This window comes from Mandrillus leucophaeus, unplaced genomic scaffold (genome assembly GCF_000951045.1).
Source record: "Mandrillus leucophaeus isolate KB7577 unplaced genomic scaffold, Mleu.le_1.0 Scaffold301, whole genome shotgun sequence".
In the NCBI taxonomy this organism is placed as follows: domain Eukaryota; kingdom Metazoa; phylum Chordata; class Mammalia; order Primates; family Cercopithecidae; genus Mandrillus; species Mandrillus leucophaeus.
This window is the reverse complement of record NW_012103155.1, coordinates 211,749-232,339: the sequence shown is the minus strand read 5'-3', so window position 1 is coordinate 232,339 and position 20,591 is coordinate 211,749. Positions and strand designations below refer to the sequence as shown.

Below are 20,591 nucleotides of genomic sequence, written 5' to 3'. Positions count from 1 at the left end.
TGATGGAGCAAGACCCTATCTCAGAAAAAATGAAACGACCTACTTACATGTCTCTCTCCCCTGGTCACGTAAGGAAGGAGTTTAATGAAACTCATCCCAAGCACCCACTTGTTTATTACTCCTACTCACACCTTGACTCTGAAGTTGCCAGAAGTAGAAAGGGTGAGAAGGTCTATCTATCTATCTATCTATCTATCTATCTATCTATCTATCTATCTATCTATAGTGAAACAGATCAGGCCCTTGTGTCCACTGGTACTATTTTAAAATTTTTATCATGTGTATAGATTCATTAATTAAAAAATATGAATTGCTGACACAAGTACGATTTCCTGAAATGTCCAAAGTCTTCATCTCCTACTGAGTTATTTTATGTGTTTGGCAGAATCCAAGGCACAGAAGACTGGATCAGACATCTGGTACTATAGCTAACCTATGACAGTAACAGGAGATCTAGACTTCAGACTCCCATCCATCCCATCCAATACAATAATTTCCTTCACATCGTTTTCAAAACAGTATCTTGTTTTACTTCTCTTAAAACGCTTGAACCTTCCTATTGTGATATAGTTATATAAAATATGTTTAATATAAATATTGTTTTCCGAGATCAGATGAGATTGGGCAAGTTCAGAGTAGTATGACTGTAGACCACAAATGACCAAAAATTAGCCACCATGCCTAGCTAGAATTTTTTAATTTTTTTGTAGAGACAGGGTTTCCTTATGTTGCCCAGGCTGGTCTTGAACTCCTGGACTCAAGCGATCCTCCCATCTCAGCCTCCTAAAGTATTGAGATTACAGGTGTGAGTCACCATACCCAGCTTGATTTTAAAATATAGCAGTTCTTTGGTTATTATCTCCTTTGTTAGAAAATATTTCAAAACCCATTCCTCCTCTAGAATTCTCCATTACAACAAGAATTTGTCTAATTCATTGAAAGAAATGAGTGAATGAACAAATACCTCTTGTGCTAACTGAATGTCCTACACAGTAATGTTTTTATTATTAACTCATAAAATCCCATTAGCAAAATGTATACCTTGGAGTAATCACATTTGGTAGATAATCAGATCAGCCCTAGCTTAAAAAAAAAAAAAAAAGTTCATATTGAGAGTTTTTTTTAATATTGACTAGATTGACTTCCTTTATATTACACATTTGTAGATAATATATTGCTTTTGGTATCAACCCAATTTTACTCAATATAAGATATTTTACTAATGTTCTATTATATATTATACAGCATGTCTTTATTAAATTATTTTGGAAAATTAAGCAAGTTCAATAATGAATTAATTACATCATAAACTACTTGGAATTATTTAAAACAAAGGTAAATTTCCAAAAAAAAAAAAAAAAAAAAACCCTAAGAAAATGAGGAAAAAGAGTTCTCTCATAAAAGCAAGCTCTTTCCTTGCTGAATGGCTCTAAACATTATGAAGTTCTACCTTAAGCCTACCGTAAGCCTGAAACCTATAACTTCCCGTAACTGCCATGTACTGGACCATGTTCTGTGCTCTGGAGTTACATAAATATGTCTAGTCCCTTTTATAAATGCATTTCAAATATATGTATACTGCTGGCTCCTACCCAAGTCTTCTCTTATGACATTATATCAAAAATATTCATAATGCTGGTCCAACACGCCTCTTTTTCCTTCCCTTATGAGGCTACTAAATAAACAAAATATAAAATCCATTATTTACATTGAGTATGAATAATTTATGGTAAGTTAATGTATTAAACTTCTAGCTTTTGCTTTTGAGTATCTGATTCTCAAAATACATAGAAATGTTCACCAAAATGTAAAAATGGGATATTTATGGCTATCTCAGAATTTCTAATGATGTTTCAAGCCTAGGAGAATACCCTTAGGAGAATACCAAACTTGGGAGAAGAATCCTGCTATTCAAAAGTAAGATACCAGACACATACCTCGATACTTATAAAAAGACACCAAAAGTGGGTCAGGGACCACTTCACATGCAGGCTGTATAGGTGAAGACTAGAAATTCCAGAGGAGATTGATAAATGAAAATGTTTTCCTCCTTCTCTACAGGAGAAAGCTGCTCTGTTCACCACATCTCTCAAGTTGGAGTAAAGGGTGATATCTACAAACGAAGCAACTGTGATGGAACAAACAGCAAAGAAATTAGAATAGCATTTCTGTTCCATGCTGGATGTTTAGTGACAGGACAAATTCCACACTGGGCCACCACAGGATCATCGGATACACCCTGTAAGAGTTCTTAGGAACATTCTCACCCAGTGCATTTCCCACTGGGTGGCAGGGATAGGGAAGGTGCGTAAGTGAACCAGAAATAAATACTTGCTTCCTGACTAGAAACAGCAAAGGTGAGGGGCTGCCTAGAACAGACCACAATGATAGGGCAAGGAGAGACAGTAAACAGCTGGACAAAGTATACTTCAATTCTGTGATGAGGCAAGGGCTTGCCAATTCCAAATGAGCCAAGAAGATGCCACATTGAACTTAATTCAGTTTGAGAGACCACTCCCAAGAAGAGACTCCACCAGCAAGAGGCTGAAGGAACAAGAGGAGCAGGGGTTGGAAGTATATTCTGAACAACCCTCTCCCCTGACCTGTCCAGTAAAAAGAGATAGCGTGTAGACCCCTGCTATGACAGAGGGCATTGAGGGCCACAGTATGACAGTATGAATAAACTAATACCCCATCCTGTTCTCTCTCATTCATTTCTCCTCTGAAGTGGTCGGAAGTAGAAAAGGTGAGAAACTTTAAAAAAATAAAAACACAAACCACAACAACAACAACAACAACAACAACAAAACAGTGAAACAGACCATGCCCTCTTCTCCAGGGGCCCTATTGTTAAATTCTTATCATGTTTATATATTCATTAATTAAAAGTATACCTTTCTATGTTTTAAAAACATAGGTTTGGCCTCACTTGGGAAAGAAAGGAATTTAAAGTTTTAAACTAGACTGCCCTGGGTTATTTAATAGCTAGAAATTACTCGTAATTGCCAAAGATATGACTATTTTTGTAATCAAAAGTGACCAGAAAACCATGAGATCTGACAGAGATGTCATCAAAGGAAGGGTGGGAATGGCGAACAGAAATATGTGAGAAGGTATTTCAGGTACATAATCCTTAAATTCACACCATTCAATAAAAAGATTTTAATAACAACACAACATTCTAAAGATATAGCTGAGCTAAAACAAACAAAAAACAGGTACAGTTAGCCCTCTGTATCTGTGGGTTCTGCATCTGTGGATTCAACCACACAGATCAAAAACCCTATACTCAAAAAAGAAGAAAAAAGGTGGTTGTATCTACTGAATATGTACATGCTTTTTTTCTTGTCGTTATTCCCTAAGCAATACAGTGTAACAACTTCTTACACAGCATTTACATCGTATATTAGGTATTTTATGTAATCTAGAGATGACAAAGTATACAGGAAGATGTGCATTTATATATAAATGTCATTATATAAAAGGGACTTGAACATCTGTAGATTTTGGTGTTCCTGGAGGGTCCTAGAACCAATACCCCACAGATACCATGGGACAATTGCACTAAACTTATAGAAATTAGTCAAAGCCAGAGTAGTAAAGCATATGAGTTGATACTGCACTCATGCCCATGAAGACATAAGCAGCACAGGCTTTGGTCTGCAAAGGGTGGAGAACTGGAAACGAGACATCGGCATAAAGCAGAGTGGAAGTGTAGAAGGACTGCCAGCACTGCGTAAAAGCAACTAGAAAACTCTACTTACAAATTTAAGAAAGTAGCATAAGGTCTGCATCAAAGGTGGGTGTAAGGATTGAATTTACACTACCTACATGACTCATGAATTTCAAACTAACAATTTATTTAAAGAAAGAAAAGACAAAACAGATGAAGGGGCAGTGGAACTCCCAAGCCCTTGAAAGAAGCAAACGTGAAACTTCTCTTTGGGGTCACTTCAATAACCCAGAACAGAGTGGATTACCAGATAAAACAACCTCCACTGAAGAAATGTTAACAATAAAAAATTTTAAACAATATGAGAAAGCTGTATGATAAGAGTATCATAAAAGCAGTGAGGAAAAGGGAAGCAACTGGGTTTTTTACAATATACTAAAGAAAAATACACCAGACAGATTAAAGATCTAGATGTGGAAGGCAAAACTTTAACACTTTTAGAAGAAAATATGAAACTCTCTTTATGCCCTCAGAAATAAAAACAGTTTTTTTAAGCAAGACAGAAAAAGTACATATAAAAAAGGAGAAGCTAAAATAGAAATCCTGAATAGACCAATAGCGAGTAACCAGATGGAATCACTAGTAGTCTCCCACCAAAAAAAAAAACAGGACCACACTTTTAAATAACTATTACCAATTCTTCTCAAACTACCTCAGAAAAACTGAAGAGGAAGGAATTCTTCCTAATTCATTCTATGAGGTCAACATTACCCTGATACCAAACCAGACAAGGGTACAACACAAAAAGAACACTACAGGCTAATATCCCTGATGAACACAGATGCAAAAATCCTCAACAACGTCCTAGCAAATGGAATCCAACAGCACATCAAAACAATAGTACACCATGATCAAGTGGGATTTATCCTAGGGATGCAAGGATGGTTCAACACATGTAAATCAATACAGGTGGCACACCACATCAATAGAATGAGGGACAAAAACCACATGATTATCTCAATAGATGCAGAAAATGCATTTGATAAAATTCGACATCTCTTATGATAAAAATTCTCAACAAATTAGGTATAGAAGTCACACACCTTAGACAGAAGTTACCTTAAAATAAGACAAAAGAAAAGCTAGGAGTTTCCATGCAACAAAGTTCTGGCCAATGAGATAAAAAGTGATATATGCTTGACGGTGGAAGCTTAGGGAGGGAGGTTAGTTTCTGGTACTGCCGCTTCTTCCTGCCGAGAGCAGTGAAAGCTATCTTGCATCCATAAGAGCACTGGAGAGATAGCCACTCTAATGTCACTGAGCCGCAGAATAAATGCCAGCAGGCTCTGCCTCCAGGCATCTTGGTATATGAGAAAAATAAGTCCTTCCTTGCTAAAGCCACTTTTAGTCTAATTTTCTGGTACTTGAAGCCTGACACTACCATATTTCTAAACAAGGGAAAAATAATAAAGGACTACCCCGGCAGGTCAGACAAATAAAAAACTATTTCCTCTAAAATATGAGCTTGAGTGGGCACATTAAATCTTATTTAGTATAATCTCTTGTTCCTATTGCATATGACATCACTGAAAATAAGGAAGAGAAAACTGACTATTGGTCACAATTGTTGGAGGTCAAAGCTAAATTGCCTCACCCTAGAAAATTCCTCAACTATGTGAATTTATATCCCATCAGGCTTTGATTCACAGGAAGGAGAAACAACCTTAATATTTATTTTCTCCCTAAGCATAGATTCAGTTTTAAAAACACATAAAGACGAAAACATTAAAGACTGAATTCCAATACTTAGTATTCAATTAAATATGGAAACACAAAACATTTTAATTCTATTTGTAAGGTACTTTCTAAAGTGCTATAAAAAGTAAAAAACATTAAGAAATATTTATTGTTTCTTTCAAAGCCAGTGATGATTGACTTTCTCTTATGCAACTAGTTACTAGTTTTAATACTGACTACTTAATTACCACTATTTTCACTGAATAGACCTCATTACAATAAAAATTTGAATTCTACATTTCTATGTCATATTTAAGTATTACTATACCATACCACAGAAAAGTAAACATATACAGGATATCAATTAAAATGTGAGTTTATACACTACGCTCAGACACTTTTAATCTGATACCATTTTTATGTATATCATTATATTTTTTAAGTACCATTACTTAAATTACTGAATATTACTTATACCATTACTGAATATTTTCTCTCAACAAAGAAAGTTAAATGAAGACAGTACTGCTACAAGACATTCACCAATTTAAAGAAAGATTAATTTTAATTCTTTGTTTTAAAGTATTACAGAAATTAACAGAAGTATATATATACAAATATATACACACACTTCTGAGGTATGTATACTATAGATATAGATATATATAATGTGTGTGTATCTATACAAATATACAATCTTCAAGTTAAGAGTGAATGTTTGACATGAGGAGCAAGCTACATTTCTTGCCTATTTCTACAGGTCCATTGCTTGACATCAGTGGAAAAAAGTACTTAATATCTTAAATCTTGAGGTGAATACAGGGTTGCTATCCTTGTTTATAACTATTCATCTCAACTCAGGCAAGGAAAAAGTACATTCAAGTTACTGTTTTCTGGGTGCTAAATTGAATCAGGTGTCCTCTCCTCTTAAGAAAATTAAGTTGCTTTTGTGCAAGAGTGTTTTAATGAGAACAGAGTTGGCCGACAGTGATAAATGGGAATGACACCAGAGAGAGCACATAAGCAGGACAATATGTGCATGTTACAGTCTTACAGCCTATTTTTCACTGACTATTCTGAATGACTTTGCTGTTTCTTAAGGGGCCTATTAATCTCAAATTTAGTTATTGCACAACGTTTATTTGAACATATATTCTGTGGATGATGACAGTTAATAAAGGAAATCTTTCACAAGCTGTATTTTTACATATTGTTCCAACTACAGCTCCCAGTCATTTGATGGTATTGATGGAATAACCTACATTGTGCTGCGGCTTTTTTAAAAAAGGCACATATATTCAGATTCCTTTCTAAGCACATGGGGACTCTTAACCGTTAAAATGCATACAAAAAATTCTAGTACAAAACAGTAAAAGTAAAAGGACATGTTAACTGTTCAACAAAAATCATTTAATGTGCAAACTGACCCTTCTAAGACAAAATAGACACCTTTTAACACTTTTAAAGCCCTGGTACACAATATGCAATAGTTCGTGCATACAAATCTACATTTTCACAATATGCATGGAGCAAGAGAGGAAAGGCAAAATCAATTTTCTTGAGGTGCAAAAAGAATGAAGTAACACAGCTGCTTTGATTTCTCTTTGGTATGCTTTTTTTTATGAAATGTCATGTACTTAAAATAGTGATGATTCTTATTTCTAGTAGAATACTTTTTAAGAGCTTAAAGGAATTGTTTCAACATTTTCCTAAAAACATAATTATCAGTTCAAATAAGCTCATCAATTCAGATTGTTGTTCTGGTTCTGGACGAAATTTGGTACTTTAAGTGTTACTGGTTCCCAATAACAATACCTAATATTAGTAAGAAATATTTAATTCAAATATTTAATTCAAGGCAGATTTTAAACTCTGCCTCATAATTGAGGTGAAATTAAACTTAAACATTTTGACTGCATCCTCCTGAAATCTCAGTCTTCAAAGGTGTTCAATTTCTATAAAATCAGAATTTTTAAGTGGGAAGGGCCATTAAATACTATGACAATCCCTTTGGAAATCAAGAAACAGACAGACGGGCAAAGGATCTTTCCCAAGGTCATGCTGGACAGCAGTAAAGCCAGAAAAGAACTCATCTCCAGACATCTCTTGCACTCTCTCTATTACATCCACACTGTCTGTTTTATGTATTATTTTTAACAGACATTTGTAGATATATCATGGAAAAAGGGCACATGCTGAAACACTAATGGTTATGTTGGGGTAAATGGAATTATGAATATTTTTTCCTTTGTGCTTCTCCTAGAATTATGTTAAGAATTTTAGAGGCTCTCTCTTTAATCTTCAGGCAAACTTTGAACAATGCTGTGCACACATTAGATACTCTGTCTGACTAAAAATTGAATGAGTTGAGGATAATACCAAAATGAAACTACTTAAAAGAAGACTAAACTACTTAGTCTTCTTTGCCATGCTAACACTGAATATTCATAGGAATAAACCATGTGTATAACCCAGAATACCAACACTTAAATTGAAAATACTATTTATTTATACTATTTATCTATTAACAACTTATTGATAAATATCTAAGATTTTTATTGTAAATCTCTAAGATTAAGCTGAATGAAACTTACTTAAAAGTTATATACTATTTGATATTATATCTTTTAAAAAAATCAATTTCTCAATATTCCTCAAGTTTAATTCTTAATCCTTTGTGTTTCCTATCTCTTCCAGAAAATAATAAAACAAATGCTTCTCTAATTATTCATTCCTTCAACCTAAATTTATTAAGCAAACACAAAAATAAATACCATAGAGTACCAACTCAGAGTCTAGGGCTTGAAGAGAGACATCATAATAACTACAATACAAGAAGATCAATGGTATCAAAGAGTTATGGTAGCATAGAAATTAACTTTAAAATGGGCTTTTCCAGTATCTCCTAGTGAAATACAACAAGCACTTTTCTGATCAATTAATGGGAGCTCTATTTAATACCAACACATGAACTAAGCTCTCAGCACACTGAGAGAGGAATTGGCCAAGAATTCCCCTAACGCTTTGTTTAGAAGTGCATCCACAAAACCTAAGTGACAGCAATGTCAAAGCATCTAATGTTTCTTACGAATTTTAGACTCTAGCTTTCTTAACTCTGTTATTTCTGCTCTTTTCCATCCATTAGGTCTGGGAATCTCAAAGCTTCTTAAGAGGACAATGGATCAATCCCTCAGCAATAACTCTCTCATCAGCTTTTCATTAGCAATAAAATAGCTTTCCTACCATCTTCTGGGAAATAACTTACCATAGATTCACAGAACTGCAATGGACTTCTGCAGATCATCTCATCAAGGCACTTTTCCTCAAAAGGACTACACTGAAATCACAGATGGTGTCCACCTATCCTATTCTTTATGTCTTCAGGATCAAACACTGCACAATCTCCTTTATAGTTTTAGATTTTAAAATCTATATTGTAAATCATATTTTAACTAATAAGTTCCTTCCTTTCCTGACTTAACTTTTTATTGGAGTTTTTTTTTTTAATGTTAGGTCCCCTAAGAAAATTTTTAAAGGCTGTGTTTTTGCCATTACAAGTAGTATGCTAGTAACCGTTTAATAACTGGCTCTTAGGATAAAGGGAGAACACCAGTTTGTAATATGTGCTGATTTTCATGGTGTAAATACTCCCATCATGGCCAATTTCAAAGTGCAAATATAATGTCACTCAACACCAAGAAGGGAAGGATGGCATAATTCCAAAAGTACAAGAAATTAGAAAAAGAAGGGCAAATTAAATACAAAACAAGTATAGGAAAGAAATAATAAAGATATGAGCAGAAGTTAATGAAATAAAAAACAGAAAAACAGTAAAGAAAAATCACTGAAATCAAGAGGTGGGCCTTTGAAAAAGACAAATAAAATCGATACACCTCTAAAACAGGGATTGGTGAACTTTTAAAGAGTCACGGCTTTGTTTTAACCCAACTGGTCTAACACCAACTGTGTGTACTGGAATACAATTGTGGTGTTAACCACCTAGAATTAGCATCAAACTCCACAAGTTAAAAACTCAATCCCCCACAGGACTGCCCTTGCTTTAGACAGCAGCTGCACTTCAAGAGTCCATAGGCTACCCACACTTTTGACCAACTGGCTATAAATTCAGGGGTTCCAATGTCCCCCTTAGGTTCAATAATTCACTAGAATAACTCACAGAACTTACTCAAAGTGCCATACTTAACAATTACAGTTTAATTATAAGGGATACACATTAGGCAAGGTCTTGGAAGGAGTGCAGAGCTTCCATACTCTCTCAGAGAACATCAAGATGCTTACAAACGAAGAGGAAACACCGAGTTTTAATTGGTGTTTCATTAGGTAGGCGTGATTGATTAAATCATTGATCACATGATTGAATTCAATCTCCAGCCCCCTCCTCTTCCTGGAGGTCAGGTAGCTGAAAGTTCCAACCTTCTAATCACATGCTTGGTCTTTCTGGTGGCCAGTTCCCATCCCAAAGCTATCTAGGACTCACCAAGAGTAACCTCATTAGCCTAACAAATATACTACCATCACTCAGAAAATTCCAAAGGTTATTGAAGCTCTGCACCAAGAACTTAGGTCAAAGACTAGATATATTTTTAAATTATACAACAGGCACATTATAAGTATTTTAGGCTCTGTGGACCACACGGTAATAAATTCTCAACTCTGCTATTGTGGTACAAAAGCAGCCATAGGCAATATATAAACTAGTAAGTGTGGTTGTGTTCCAATAAAACTTTATCTATGGATACTAAAATTTGATTTTTGTTTAATTTTCACATCTTGAAATTTTATTCTTCTTTTGACTTTTTTCCAACCATTAAAAAATGTAAAAACTATTCTTTCCTTTTATTTTAATTTTTGTGGGTACATAATAGGTGTATATATCTATGAGGTACATGAGATGTTTTGATACAAGCATGCAATGTGTAATAATCACATCACATAAAATGGGTATCCATCTCCTCAAGCCTCCATCCCTTGTGTTACAAACAACCCAATTATACTCCTTAGTTTTTTTAAATGTACAATTAAACTATTATTGACTATAGTCACCCTGTTGTGCTATCAAATACTCAGTCTTATTTATTCTTTCTTTTTGGACTCATTAACCATCCCCTCATCCCCCCAAAAAACATTCTTAACTCACATACCACACAAAAAACTTTCAGCATTTGCCCTGCAAACCAGAGTTTGTTCATCCCTGCTCTTGGTTAAAAAAAAAAAAAAGAATACAGACATTTCTAACAATGGGAATGAAAGCGGGGACATCCTAAACTCCTTCAGATATTTAAAAGATGAGAATATTGTAGACAGCATTATGTCCCCAAATTTGAAAACTTAGACAAAATGAACAAATTCCTTGAAAGACACAAACTACCAAAACTCTCTTAAGAACAGATGACCTAAATTTTCTATTACATATCAAAGACATTAAATGTGTAGTTAAAAAACTTTCCCAAAATGAAATCTCCAGGACCAAATGACTGCACTGGTGAATTCTACCAAATATTTAAAGAAGAAATATTAATTCTATAAAAACTCACCAAGAGAAATACAACAGGAAAGAAAATTTGCCAAATCATTTTATGAGACCAACACTAACTTGATACCAAAATCAGATAAAACGTCATAAGGAAACCACAGAATAATCCTCATGCACGGAGATAGACATAAAACTTGTTATAAAATTTGAACTGATTTAATCTAGCAATATATAAAAAGGATGATAGAGTATGACAAAGTGGAGTTGATTCCAGGAATGCAAAGTTGGCATAAGACGTAAGAATCAATCCAAGCCATTCACCTTATCAATAGATGAAAAAAGAAAAAAACATACAATCATTTCAATAGGTACAGAAAAAGCATTTGACAAAATTCAATAAATATTCATGATAAAAATTTGGAAGACTAGAACTGATAAGAATTTCCTCTGCCTCGTATCAAAAACCAAACAGCTGACACCATACCTAACTGTAAAAGACTGAGTGTTCCTAAAATCAGGAACAAAGTTAGGATGTCTAATCTTATTACTAGTTCTATCCAAACTTGGCCTTGTCAAAGTAAAATAAAATGGAGACTAGGCTGAAAATTCCCTAAGGAGACCAAGTCAGTTAGGTCACAAAAGCAACCTTAACCTTATTTGATTGGTAAATGTAAGCAAAACTTACGTTGGGTTATTCCTTATAAATGTCTCTGATAATCAGAAACTAAACTAAGTCACCTTACAAAAATGGTGAAAGTAATTGTTATTGGCCCATCCTCTGCTATCTGGAAATCTCCACTGCTGTATCCAAATCATTACAAAGGTTAAACAACTTCCTCGTTTTTGCTATAAAACCCAATCTGCAAGAGTAGGCCTCTGAGCTTCTAACCACTTTTGATTTTGAAGGCTTATGTGTAACAATCTGTATTTACTATTTTACTCAACAATAAACTTTAAAACTCTCTTTACTAATCTAATTTGATATTTGTTTTGAACAGCCTGAAAGTGTTAGCCATGTAATACTGCAAGAAAAAGAAAGAAAAAGCAAATAGATTGGAAAGGAATAAACCTGCCTTTATTCACAAATTACATCATCCTGGAAAATCTCCCTTCTGAAGAAAACTACAAAATAGGAAAGTGTATCAAAGTTCAAGAATGCAAGGTCTATATTGAAAAATCAATGTATTTCTATATACTAGGAAGGCATAGTTTAAAATTGAAATTAATAAAAATATTTACAAATAGTATAAAGAACATGAAATATAAAATAAAGGTAACAAAATATGTGTAGACTGTGTATGCTAAAGACTATAAAATACTGATAAGATAAATTCTAAAAGACCTAAATAGAGAGAGATGGATTAGAATCCTCGATATTAAGGTGTCAAATTTCTCCACATTGATCTATAGACTCAATGTAATCTCAGTCAAAATACCTGCAGGATTTTTAGTACAAATTGACAAATAACTACAATTTATTTTAAAAATAAATTTTATTTATTTATTTATTTACTCAAGGAATTTTTCTTAGAAAAGTTGGAAGACTCACATTTTATATTATATTTCAAGATAAAGTTACACTAATCAAGATAATGTGGTACTGGCTTAAGGACAGATATACGGATCAACAGAAGAGAAGAGAAAGTTCAGAAACAGATCTACATAGATATTGTAAATTGATTTTTGGCAAAGGTGCTAGAGTAATTCAATGTGGAAAGGATAATCTTTTCAATAGGTGGTAACTGGACATCCACACACACCAAAAAACAAAAAACTCTGATGCTCATTCATACTATATACACAAAGCAACTTGGAATGGATCATAGACCTAAACATAATAACTAAATCTATAAAACTTCTAGAACACTTAAAGAAAATCTTTGTGACTCTGGATTAGGACAACATATCTATGTTAGGCTACAAAAATCACAAACTTTTGATATAATAAATTTTAAATCATAAAATTAAAAATGGATAAATTGGACTTCATTGTCCTTCAAAGTCACTGTAAAGAAAATGAAAAAGCATTCAGACTGGGAGAATAATTTCTAAAATACATAGCCGATAAAGGACTTATATGCAGAATATATTTTTAAAACAATATAAAACAAAACTCTTACAAATAAGAAGACAACCCTAAGTTTTTAAAAATTGGCAAAAGATTTGAACAGACATTTCACTGAAGAAGAGATGTGGATGACAAATTAACACATGAAAAGATCCTAAACATTATTAGTTAGTAGAGAACTATTAATTAATTAAAATCACAATGAGATAATACTATTTACCAGCAAGAAGAGCTAAAATTTAAAAAGAAACTGGCACCTCAGTGTTGGTGAGGATGTGGACCAATGAAGACTCCCGTATATTGCTAGTATAGATTGAAGATGATAACGCCACTGTCAAAAACAAAGTTTCTTTTAAAGTTACACATATATTTACCATATGAGCAAACCATCCCACCACTAGGTATTTACCCAAGAGATAGATATTCCTACATTCACACAGACTTGTATTCAAATGTTTACATTTATTTGTAATAGCTCAAAACTGGAAATTACCCAAATGTCCTTCAAGTGGTGAATGGATAAAGAAATTAAGGTACATTCATACAATGGAATATGACTCAGCAATAAAAGGAACGGACTATGGATAAATGGAACAACATGGATGAATCTCAGAAACACTCGGCTAAGTAAAAGCAGCCAAACACAAAAGGCTACCTGTACTGTACGATTCCACTGATACACTATTCTGGAAAAGGTAAAACAGAAATCAGATCACAGGCTGTCAAGGACTGCAGGTAGGGCAATGGGAAAGAGCCATAAAAGAATTTTTTGTACTGATGGCAGTATTCTAAATTTTGATTGTAGTAGTGTTTATACAATTGTATACATATTCTAAAACATTACATAATTTTTAAAAATGAATTTCACTGTCTATAAATTATATACACAAAAATATGACTTTTTAAATCATAAAAATTTTAGAAGTCAACAAAAAGAAAAACATAACTGTATGATATTAAGTTTTAGCTTATTTATATTTACTTGGTTTTGAAGTTCACACAGAAAATTTCAATAAAAAAAAATAAGGTTTTACTTAACAGAATTAGAAATGAGACAAAACCACCACATTACTGTTACTACTTCCTAACTAAGAAAGATTAAGCTTCAGGGTTCTGCTTGTGATTTGCAAAAATGTCTTTTCAAGTCATTATTTTCAACAGTAACATGATCTGGAGATTAAGACCTCACCTAACATTCAAAAAAGATACCCTTGTTTCACATTTAAAGATGATAAGGATTTCATATTAAATAAACTGTTTTAATTTAAAATCATCACAGAGGCATTTATAAAATACTAGAACTAGCACTTATAATGGAGTCAGAAGATCTGATTTCAAAACAACTTGTCACATATTTAGCTATGAAAACTCATTGTATCTCAGTTTATTCATTTCATTAAATGGGAAAAACAACGCCAACTTCATAAAATTTTGTGAGGATTAAATGAGATGGCAAATACAAAACCAGTAAGTATGCTACAAAAAATTATATAAAGTAAGGCCCAGTAAGCCTTCGGTATCTAAGTATTCATTCGCCAATTTCCCTAAGAACTTAGGTTGTACAAGGAAACAAGAGACATCACAGTGGGGAATGGTTCACTAATGAACTGATTATTTCTAAAATGATCCCCAGGAAAACCTTTTACCTTTCTGTATGCACACCCCAATGTCTATGTCTGCACTCCAGCTTTGGTTGGCTTACTATCACTAATTGTATAGTATTTTAAACACCTTGCAAATATATCACAAATAAAACGTAACTTGGTTGCTAAATATAGCTGCCCATTCTACAAAATTTAAGTAAGTCAATGAAAATCAGAAGAAACTCAATGAGAAGAAAAAAAAAAAGATAGGATAGGCACTTAAACGGAGAGTGATCAGGATATTTTTTAAATGAGAGCACCTGTGAAAACTAACGAACACAATTATTTTTGCAAAAATAAACAGGAGAGAAAGATAGGATATAAAGTCATCATACAATTTACTCAGGAAAATTACATCAGCCCCCACTCCTTAAAAGCAACACTTGATTCTCTCTCCATTCATGCCAAGAATTAGTGAATAGTTCTCACGTAAATTTTGTTAAGTGAATGATAAAATAAGCTTATTTTCATAATTTAGTTTTATTTTTTCAAAATAAAGACTAAATATAGTTTTCAGTAATTGCTACAAAACATTAATTTTTTAAAGTTAATTGAGTTTAAATGAGCTTTCTCCTGTATCACTTACCACTGAATAATGTGGATCTTCTCTTTTTTTTTATTCTAGTTACTCAAATATTTATACGGGGAAGCATATAGCAATTGTTTTTTGTTAGTAAAATCATAGCTGATGTTTAAAACAAGCTTCAGAGTGCTACATTCAGGAGAATGTGGTTTAAATTTTCTACAAACAATAAGTATGGAAATAAATATTAGAAAATCTCTTCCCAATTTCTTAATTTTACATATAAGGATTAGACAGCAGCCCAGTGTGGGAAGTGACTTGCTCAGGATCACACAATGTCTAACAGTGGCTGAGTCAGGATTACAAGGAAGAGCTCCCAAACACTCTTCCTTCTCCACACCATTAATCTTTATTTGACTCTAATATACTATGTATCTAAGATATATATGAATATCAAAAATACACAGCATGGAAATTGTATAGACACTCTAAAAAGTAAAACACTAGTCAGCAAGCAGTGAAGTACTAAATCGACTTCAAATTTTTATTAAGGTTATCCTTCCGTTAGTGATTGAAGGTATATTAGCTTAGTGGGCCATGCAATAGCTGTAGCACCACAACTAATGGACTGCCAAGAGATGATTTAATAAAGAGGCCCAGCTGAACAACGGTGTGTAAGTAACTCTGACAACCTGAGGCTTTCTCCTGGTCAAATGTTTTATATCTGTAAGTGACTTTCTCTAAAAAAAATCACCTGTGAAGATACTCTCAGAAGGTTTCACTGTAATAACAGTAGTCCAAACATTCTTATATAAGTTCAGATTCTTCAAGATCTTAAGATGTGATTAAAAAGAAAAAAAGTTTAAAGGTCTTGTCCCCAGATCCTTCTACAGGCACCATTTATAACATGGTTAGAGATCCAGTTAAATAACACATTCAGCAACTACAACATGTACGTCTTCTGGTTGAAGTAAAATAAAAAAATACAGCAACTTTTAAAATGCTGCCCTCTAGATTTTACTCCAAAATGCAAGCAATGAAAATTGGGGAAGAGGCATTAAATAAAAATATTTATTAAATACATGTCTATAAAATATTATGTCATCTTTATAACATAAACCAACTTGCATTGGGAGGAGAAAAACAAAAGTACTATGGGGAGAAAAACACTAAATGAGCAAAGATTTTTAAAACGAATATTGCATATGATTAATGAGAGTTCAGGGAAAAGTTAACTTCACATGCTTTATAATATTGCTGAAAGTGTGGCAAATATCAGTATCTTACAAATGTCCATACATGTCCCTTGACCCAGCAATGTCTCTTATAAAAATTTATCTCAGAAAATAATTCGGTTACATTTGTAATCCCAGCATTTTGGGAGGCTGAGGCAGGAAAATTGTTTGAGGCCAGAAGTTCAAGGACAGCCTGGACAACATAGTAATATCCTGTCTCTAGAAAAAATCAAAAACTTAGCCAGGTATTGTGGCACAAGCCTGTATGCCCAGCTACTTGGGAGGCTGAGGCAGGAGGATTGCTTGGGCTCATGAGTTTGAGGCTGCAGTAAGCTAGGATTGTGTAACTGTACTCCACCCTGGGTGACAGAGCAAGACTCTGTCTTTAAAAAAAAGAAAGAAAGAAAGAAAGAAAACAGAATTCAGGTCCACAAAAAGATTTAGCTAAAAAGATTTTCATCATACCATTATTTCCTTTTTCTTTTTCTTTTTTTTTTTTTTTTTTTTTGAGACAAAGTCTTACCCTTTTGCCCAGGCTAGAGTGCAGTGGCACAATCAGTCACTGCAGTCTCGATCTCCTAGATTCAGACGATCTCCCACCTCCTCAGCCTCCCAAGTAGCTGGGACTACAAGTATGTGCCACCATGCTTAGCTAATATTTGAGAGATGAAGTCCCACTGTGTTGCCCAGGTTGGTCTTGGAATTCCTGGGCTCAAGCAATCCTTCCACCTTGGCCTCCCAGAATGCTGGAATTATAGGCATGAGTCACCACGCATGGCCCCATTATTTTCTAATAGTAAAAACATAAACTGGAGCTATCCAGGGCTGAAATTAATAATTACACATCCATACATGAGAATAATGAACAGTCTATTTGTAGAATGTTGTAGAACACTATCGAGAGATGTTCACACTATATTAAATGGACAAACAGAGTTACAAAACAGTATGAATTGTATGACTCATTGTATTAAACATATGTGCAGATTAAAAGGTTTGAAAAGATACACATAAAAACATTAATGTAGTTATCTGAACAGTGCAATTATGGTATTTTTTATTTATATTTTCTATATTGCTCACTAAGAATACATAATGCTTCTGTAATAAAAAATAAGTTATTAAAATATTATAAACCATACAAGAACATAAAATTTTATTATATAGTCATTGCAGAACATTGTATGTGACTAAGAGAAGTCACAATGCAATGTACTTTAGGACAGTGAATGAACAGTAAGCCTTTCCCTTGAAATGCCATTGGCCTAAAATTATGTTCATGTGATAATATGAGCCTAATCCAAAAAAGAAAGTGTCATGCCATTGAGAATAACAGTAATTTTATGATATTAGAAAAAGAATCTATGACAGTCATTATCAAAGTAGTCATTATTGGAGGAAAAAAACTGCAAATAAATGAAGACATTTATGTAGAATGATTTTAGGTTGCAAGCAAAGTAGATGAGGGTTTAATATTTAAAGCCACAGATGGTATCTTAGATAAAAACAGAGTTTTTGTTTCCTTTAAAACAGAGTTTATTATTTACCCATTTTTTAAAAAGTATTCCCTTAACTCACAATAGAAAAGATAAAGTTGAAGAAATTTGTTCCAGATGTAAAGCTCAGATTCATGATTCTTTTTTAAAGATACTCAATTTCTTATGAAACAAAGACAGAGCTTCCCATTAGAATTTTCACAGGAAATATTTCCACTAAGAACAACATTTTTTAGGACTGAAATTTGTTTGTTAAAAAGTTATTTATACAGTCCAACCAAGTATCAGACAGCCACTGTGCATAATTAACACATATATTCTCTCTTCTTCTCTCCAGAAACCTGCACATCATACTCACGGTGTGACTAATTCAAAATAAGTTTATGAAATTAATTTTTTCCTTTTCTAAACACATATGAAAACAAGAAAATTACTTAACAGGTAAGAATATATTTTTGCTTTTAAAACTGTTTAGACCATCTTAAAACTGATCCCTGATTCCTTATCTTATAAAATTTATTCCTAGGAAAATTTATAAATAAAATGAAGTTTACAGGCACAATGATATTCTGCAGCCTTTTGAAAAACTCCTTTTTGATTCAACAACAGATAATTTGCACACTTTATTCTCCCTATCTCTGGGAGATATAACTGCTTGATACTTTTTATAACCTTAAATATAAAGTTTTAACATTCTTTATTTTATTAGAAAAAAAGATATCTGTGTTTCTTGCAAAGTTACTGTTTATTTCCATTAAAACAGTGAAGCCATCATGGAAAAGCACTACTTAAATGTGATTTGTCCATGCACAAAGTTCCTATTACATCAAATTATTCATAAAATACCCCCTTGGCAAGGAGGTTATAAGGAAGCTTGAAGCATCAGGTAACAGTTGGACTGAAAGATGTCTGTGGCTGCTTCCAAACCAGTCACTCTCTGCAGTTCTTAAAGATCGCAGTTTAACTGAAGTCTTCATCAGACACCAAGTGAGTTAATATGTACTGAAAGACTCTTCAAGAATACAAATGAGGTTACTCAAACAAACCCTGCTGTCTAACCACAATTATTATTATAGCTTAAATCCAAATTGTGAACATCGTTTGAGATTTTTCTAAGATGTTCTTTAACCCGCTTTCTCCTCTTTTCTTCTATATTTTCTACATAGTTCTAATCTTAAAGTTGAAAGAGGTTTATGTGTTTTAGAAAAAAAAGTGGATGCTTTTAAAAAATGTATTCCCTTAACTACTCCTTACATCTACTTTCTAATCCCCAACTCACTTAATTAAATTCAGTGTGAATTTAAATTGCAATTAACATCTTTTGAGGGATTACATGTTCTAATCACAATTATGCAGTGAATATTTGAAACACATACATTTTGTTATATTATCTGAAATGCAAATTGGAGTCCAGAAGAAGATGTTTAATAAAAATGTATAGTACTGAAGACTTTATTATAGATCCTAAGGGACTAGAAATGAGATTTAAAAGAGTAAAAGCACTGATACAAGTATAAAAACAAATTGCTTCACCTCCAAAACCCCTGGAAATGGCCCCACTTGGCTCCCATTTAATCTAGCTTCTTTGCAGTTTAAAAACTGCCTTCCAAGATGTTTTATTAACCAAACTGAATTTCATTTCTTCCCCCTAGATCGGGAGCTCACAGAGTCCTAAATGAGACATGATGCATAAAATTCTGTAAGGGCAGGGGACAAAATCTGTTTTTCTGACCCAGGAAGTTATAATGGAATGATTAATTTTTTTTTCTTAACTTTTCCTTCAAATTTGCATTTCATAAGCAGGGAAAAAAAGCTGACATTATTGAGCACCTTCTATATGCCAGACAATGTGTTATTTTATTTAATCCTAAATATAACCCTATGAGGTAAGGATTACTTTATTTTACAGATATAAAAGTTAAGGCTCAGAGTAGTTAAGTGGTTAAGAGAAATAAATTAAATGCTTCAGTGGTGAAACTGTAATTTGACTTCTAAATCCATGCTCCCATCTGGTAAAAGGATAGTATCATTTCTGCAAAGGTGAGACCTTAGGAGGAAAGCCTAGAATGAAGCACTTATTTTCAATATTAAGATTAACTACAATCCTCTCTACCACGCTGTTGGGATTGTTGTGGCCCCAGAAAACAACTTCATCTCTGGTAGTAAGCTTAGATAAAATGCTTCAAGAAGTTTCCTTCCTGGGGCTCTCAGGACTTTTCTGCAGAGGCCAAGAGGTTGCTAAAAGCCAGAATTACTTGGCATCTTCTTAATCAATGCCAGGATTTGCCATAAAGCAAAGATCTGGTGCATTAATCTATGCCCAGTTTCCTCTTGGTAACTTTCCCATTCCATCTTCAGGGTCTATTTGTATACTTACCAGATTGTTAGCTCCCAGGCTACGTTTATGTTGAAGGAAACTAAGGCAAACTCAAGTTCTGCCTTTCACTCCCTTCCACTGTCAGTTTCCTGTTAATTAATCATTTTTCTACACAACTTTTGCTGCTATGCTTTACTAGTAAAACAGAGACTAGTTAAGCTAGCTATTACTTTTTCCTTTGAGAAAGACAACACTAAGTTGCTAAACTCCCTACCTAGTCAACTCTGAAAAGTAGGTTTGAACACACACACACATGCACACAAATACTTTTTTACTCCTTAGCATGTTTTTTTGTCTTTTTCTTTCTCTCTTTTTTTTTTTTTTTTTTTTTTTTTTTTCCTTTGG

General features: G+C 33.4%; 1 protein-coding gene across 3 annotated transcripts in view; it reads right to left on the bottom strand.

The window, feature by feature from the left end:
- The window catches only part of SLC10A7 (solute carrier family 10, member 7), a 277,082-nt gene that overhangs the window by 202,536 nt on the left and 53,955 nt on the right, over positions 1-20,591 (bottom strand). The window lies entirely within an intron of this gene.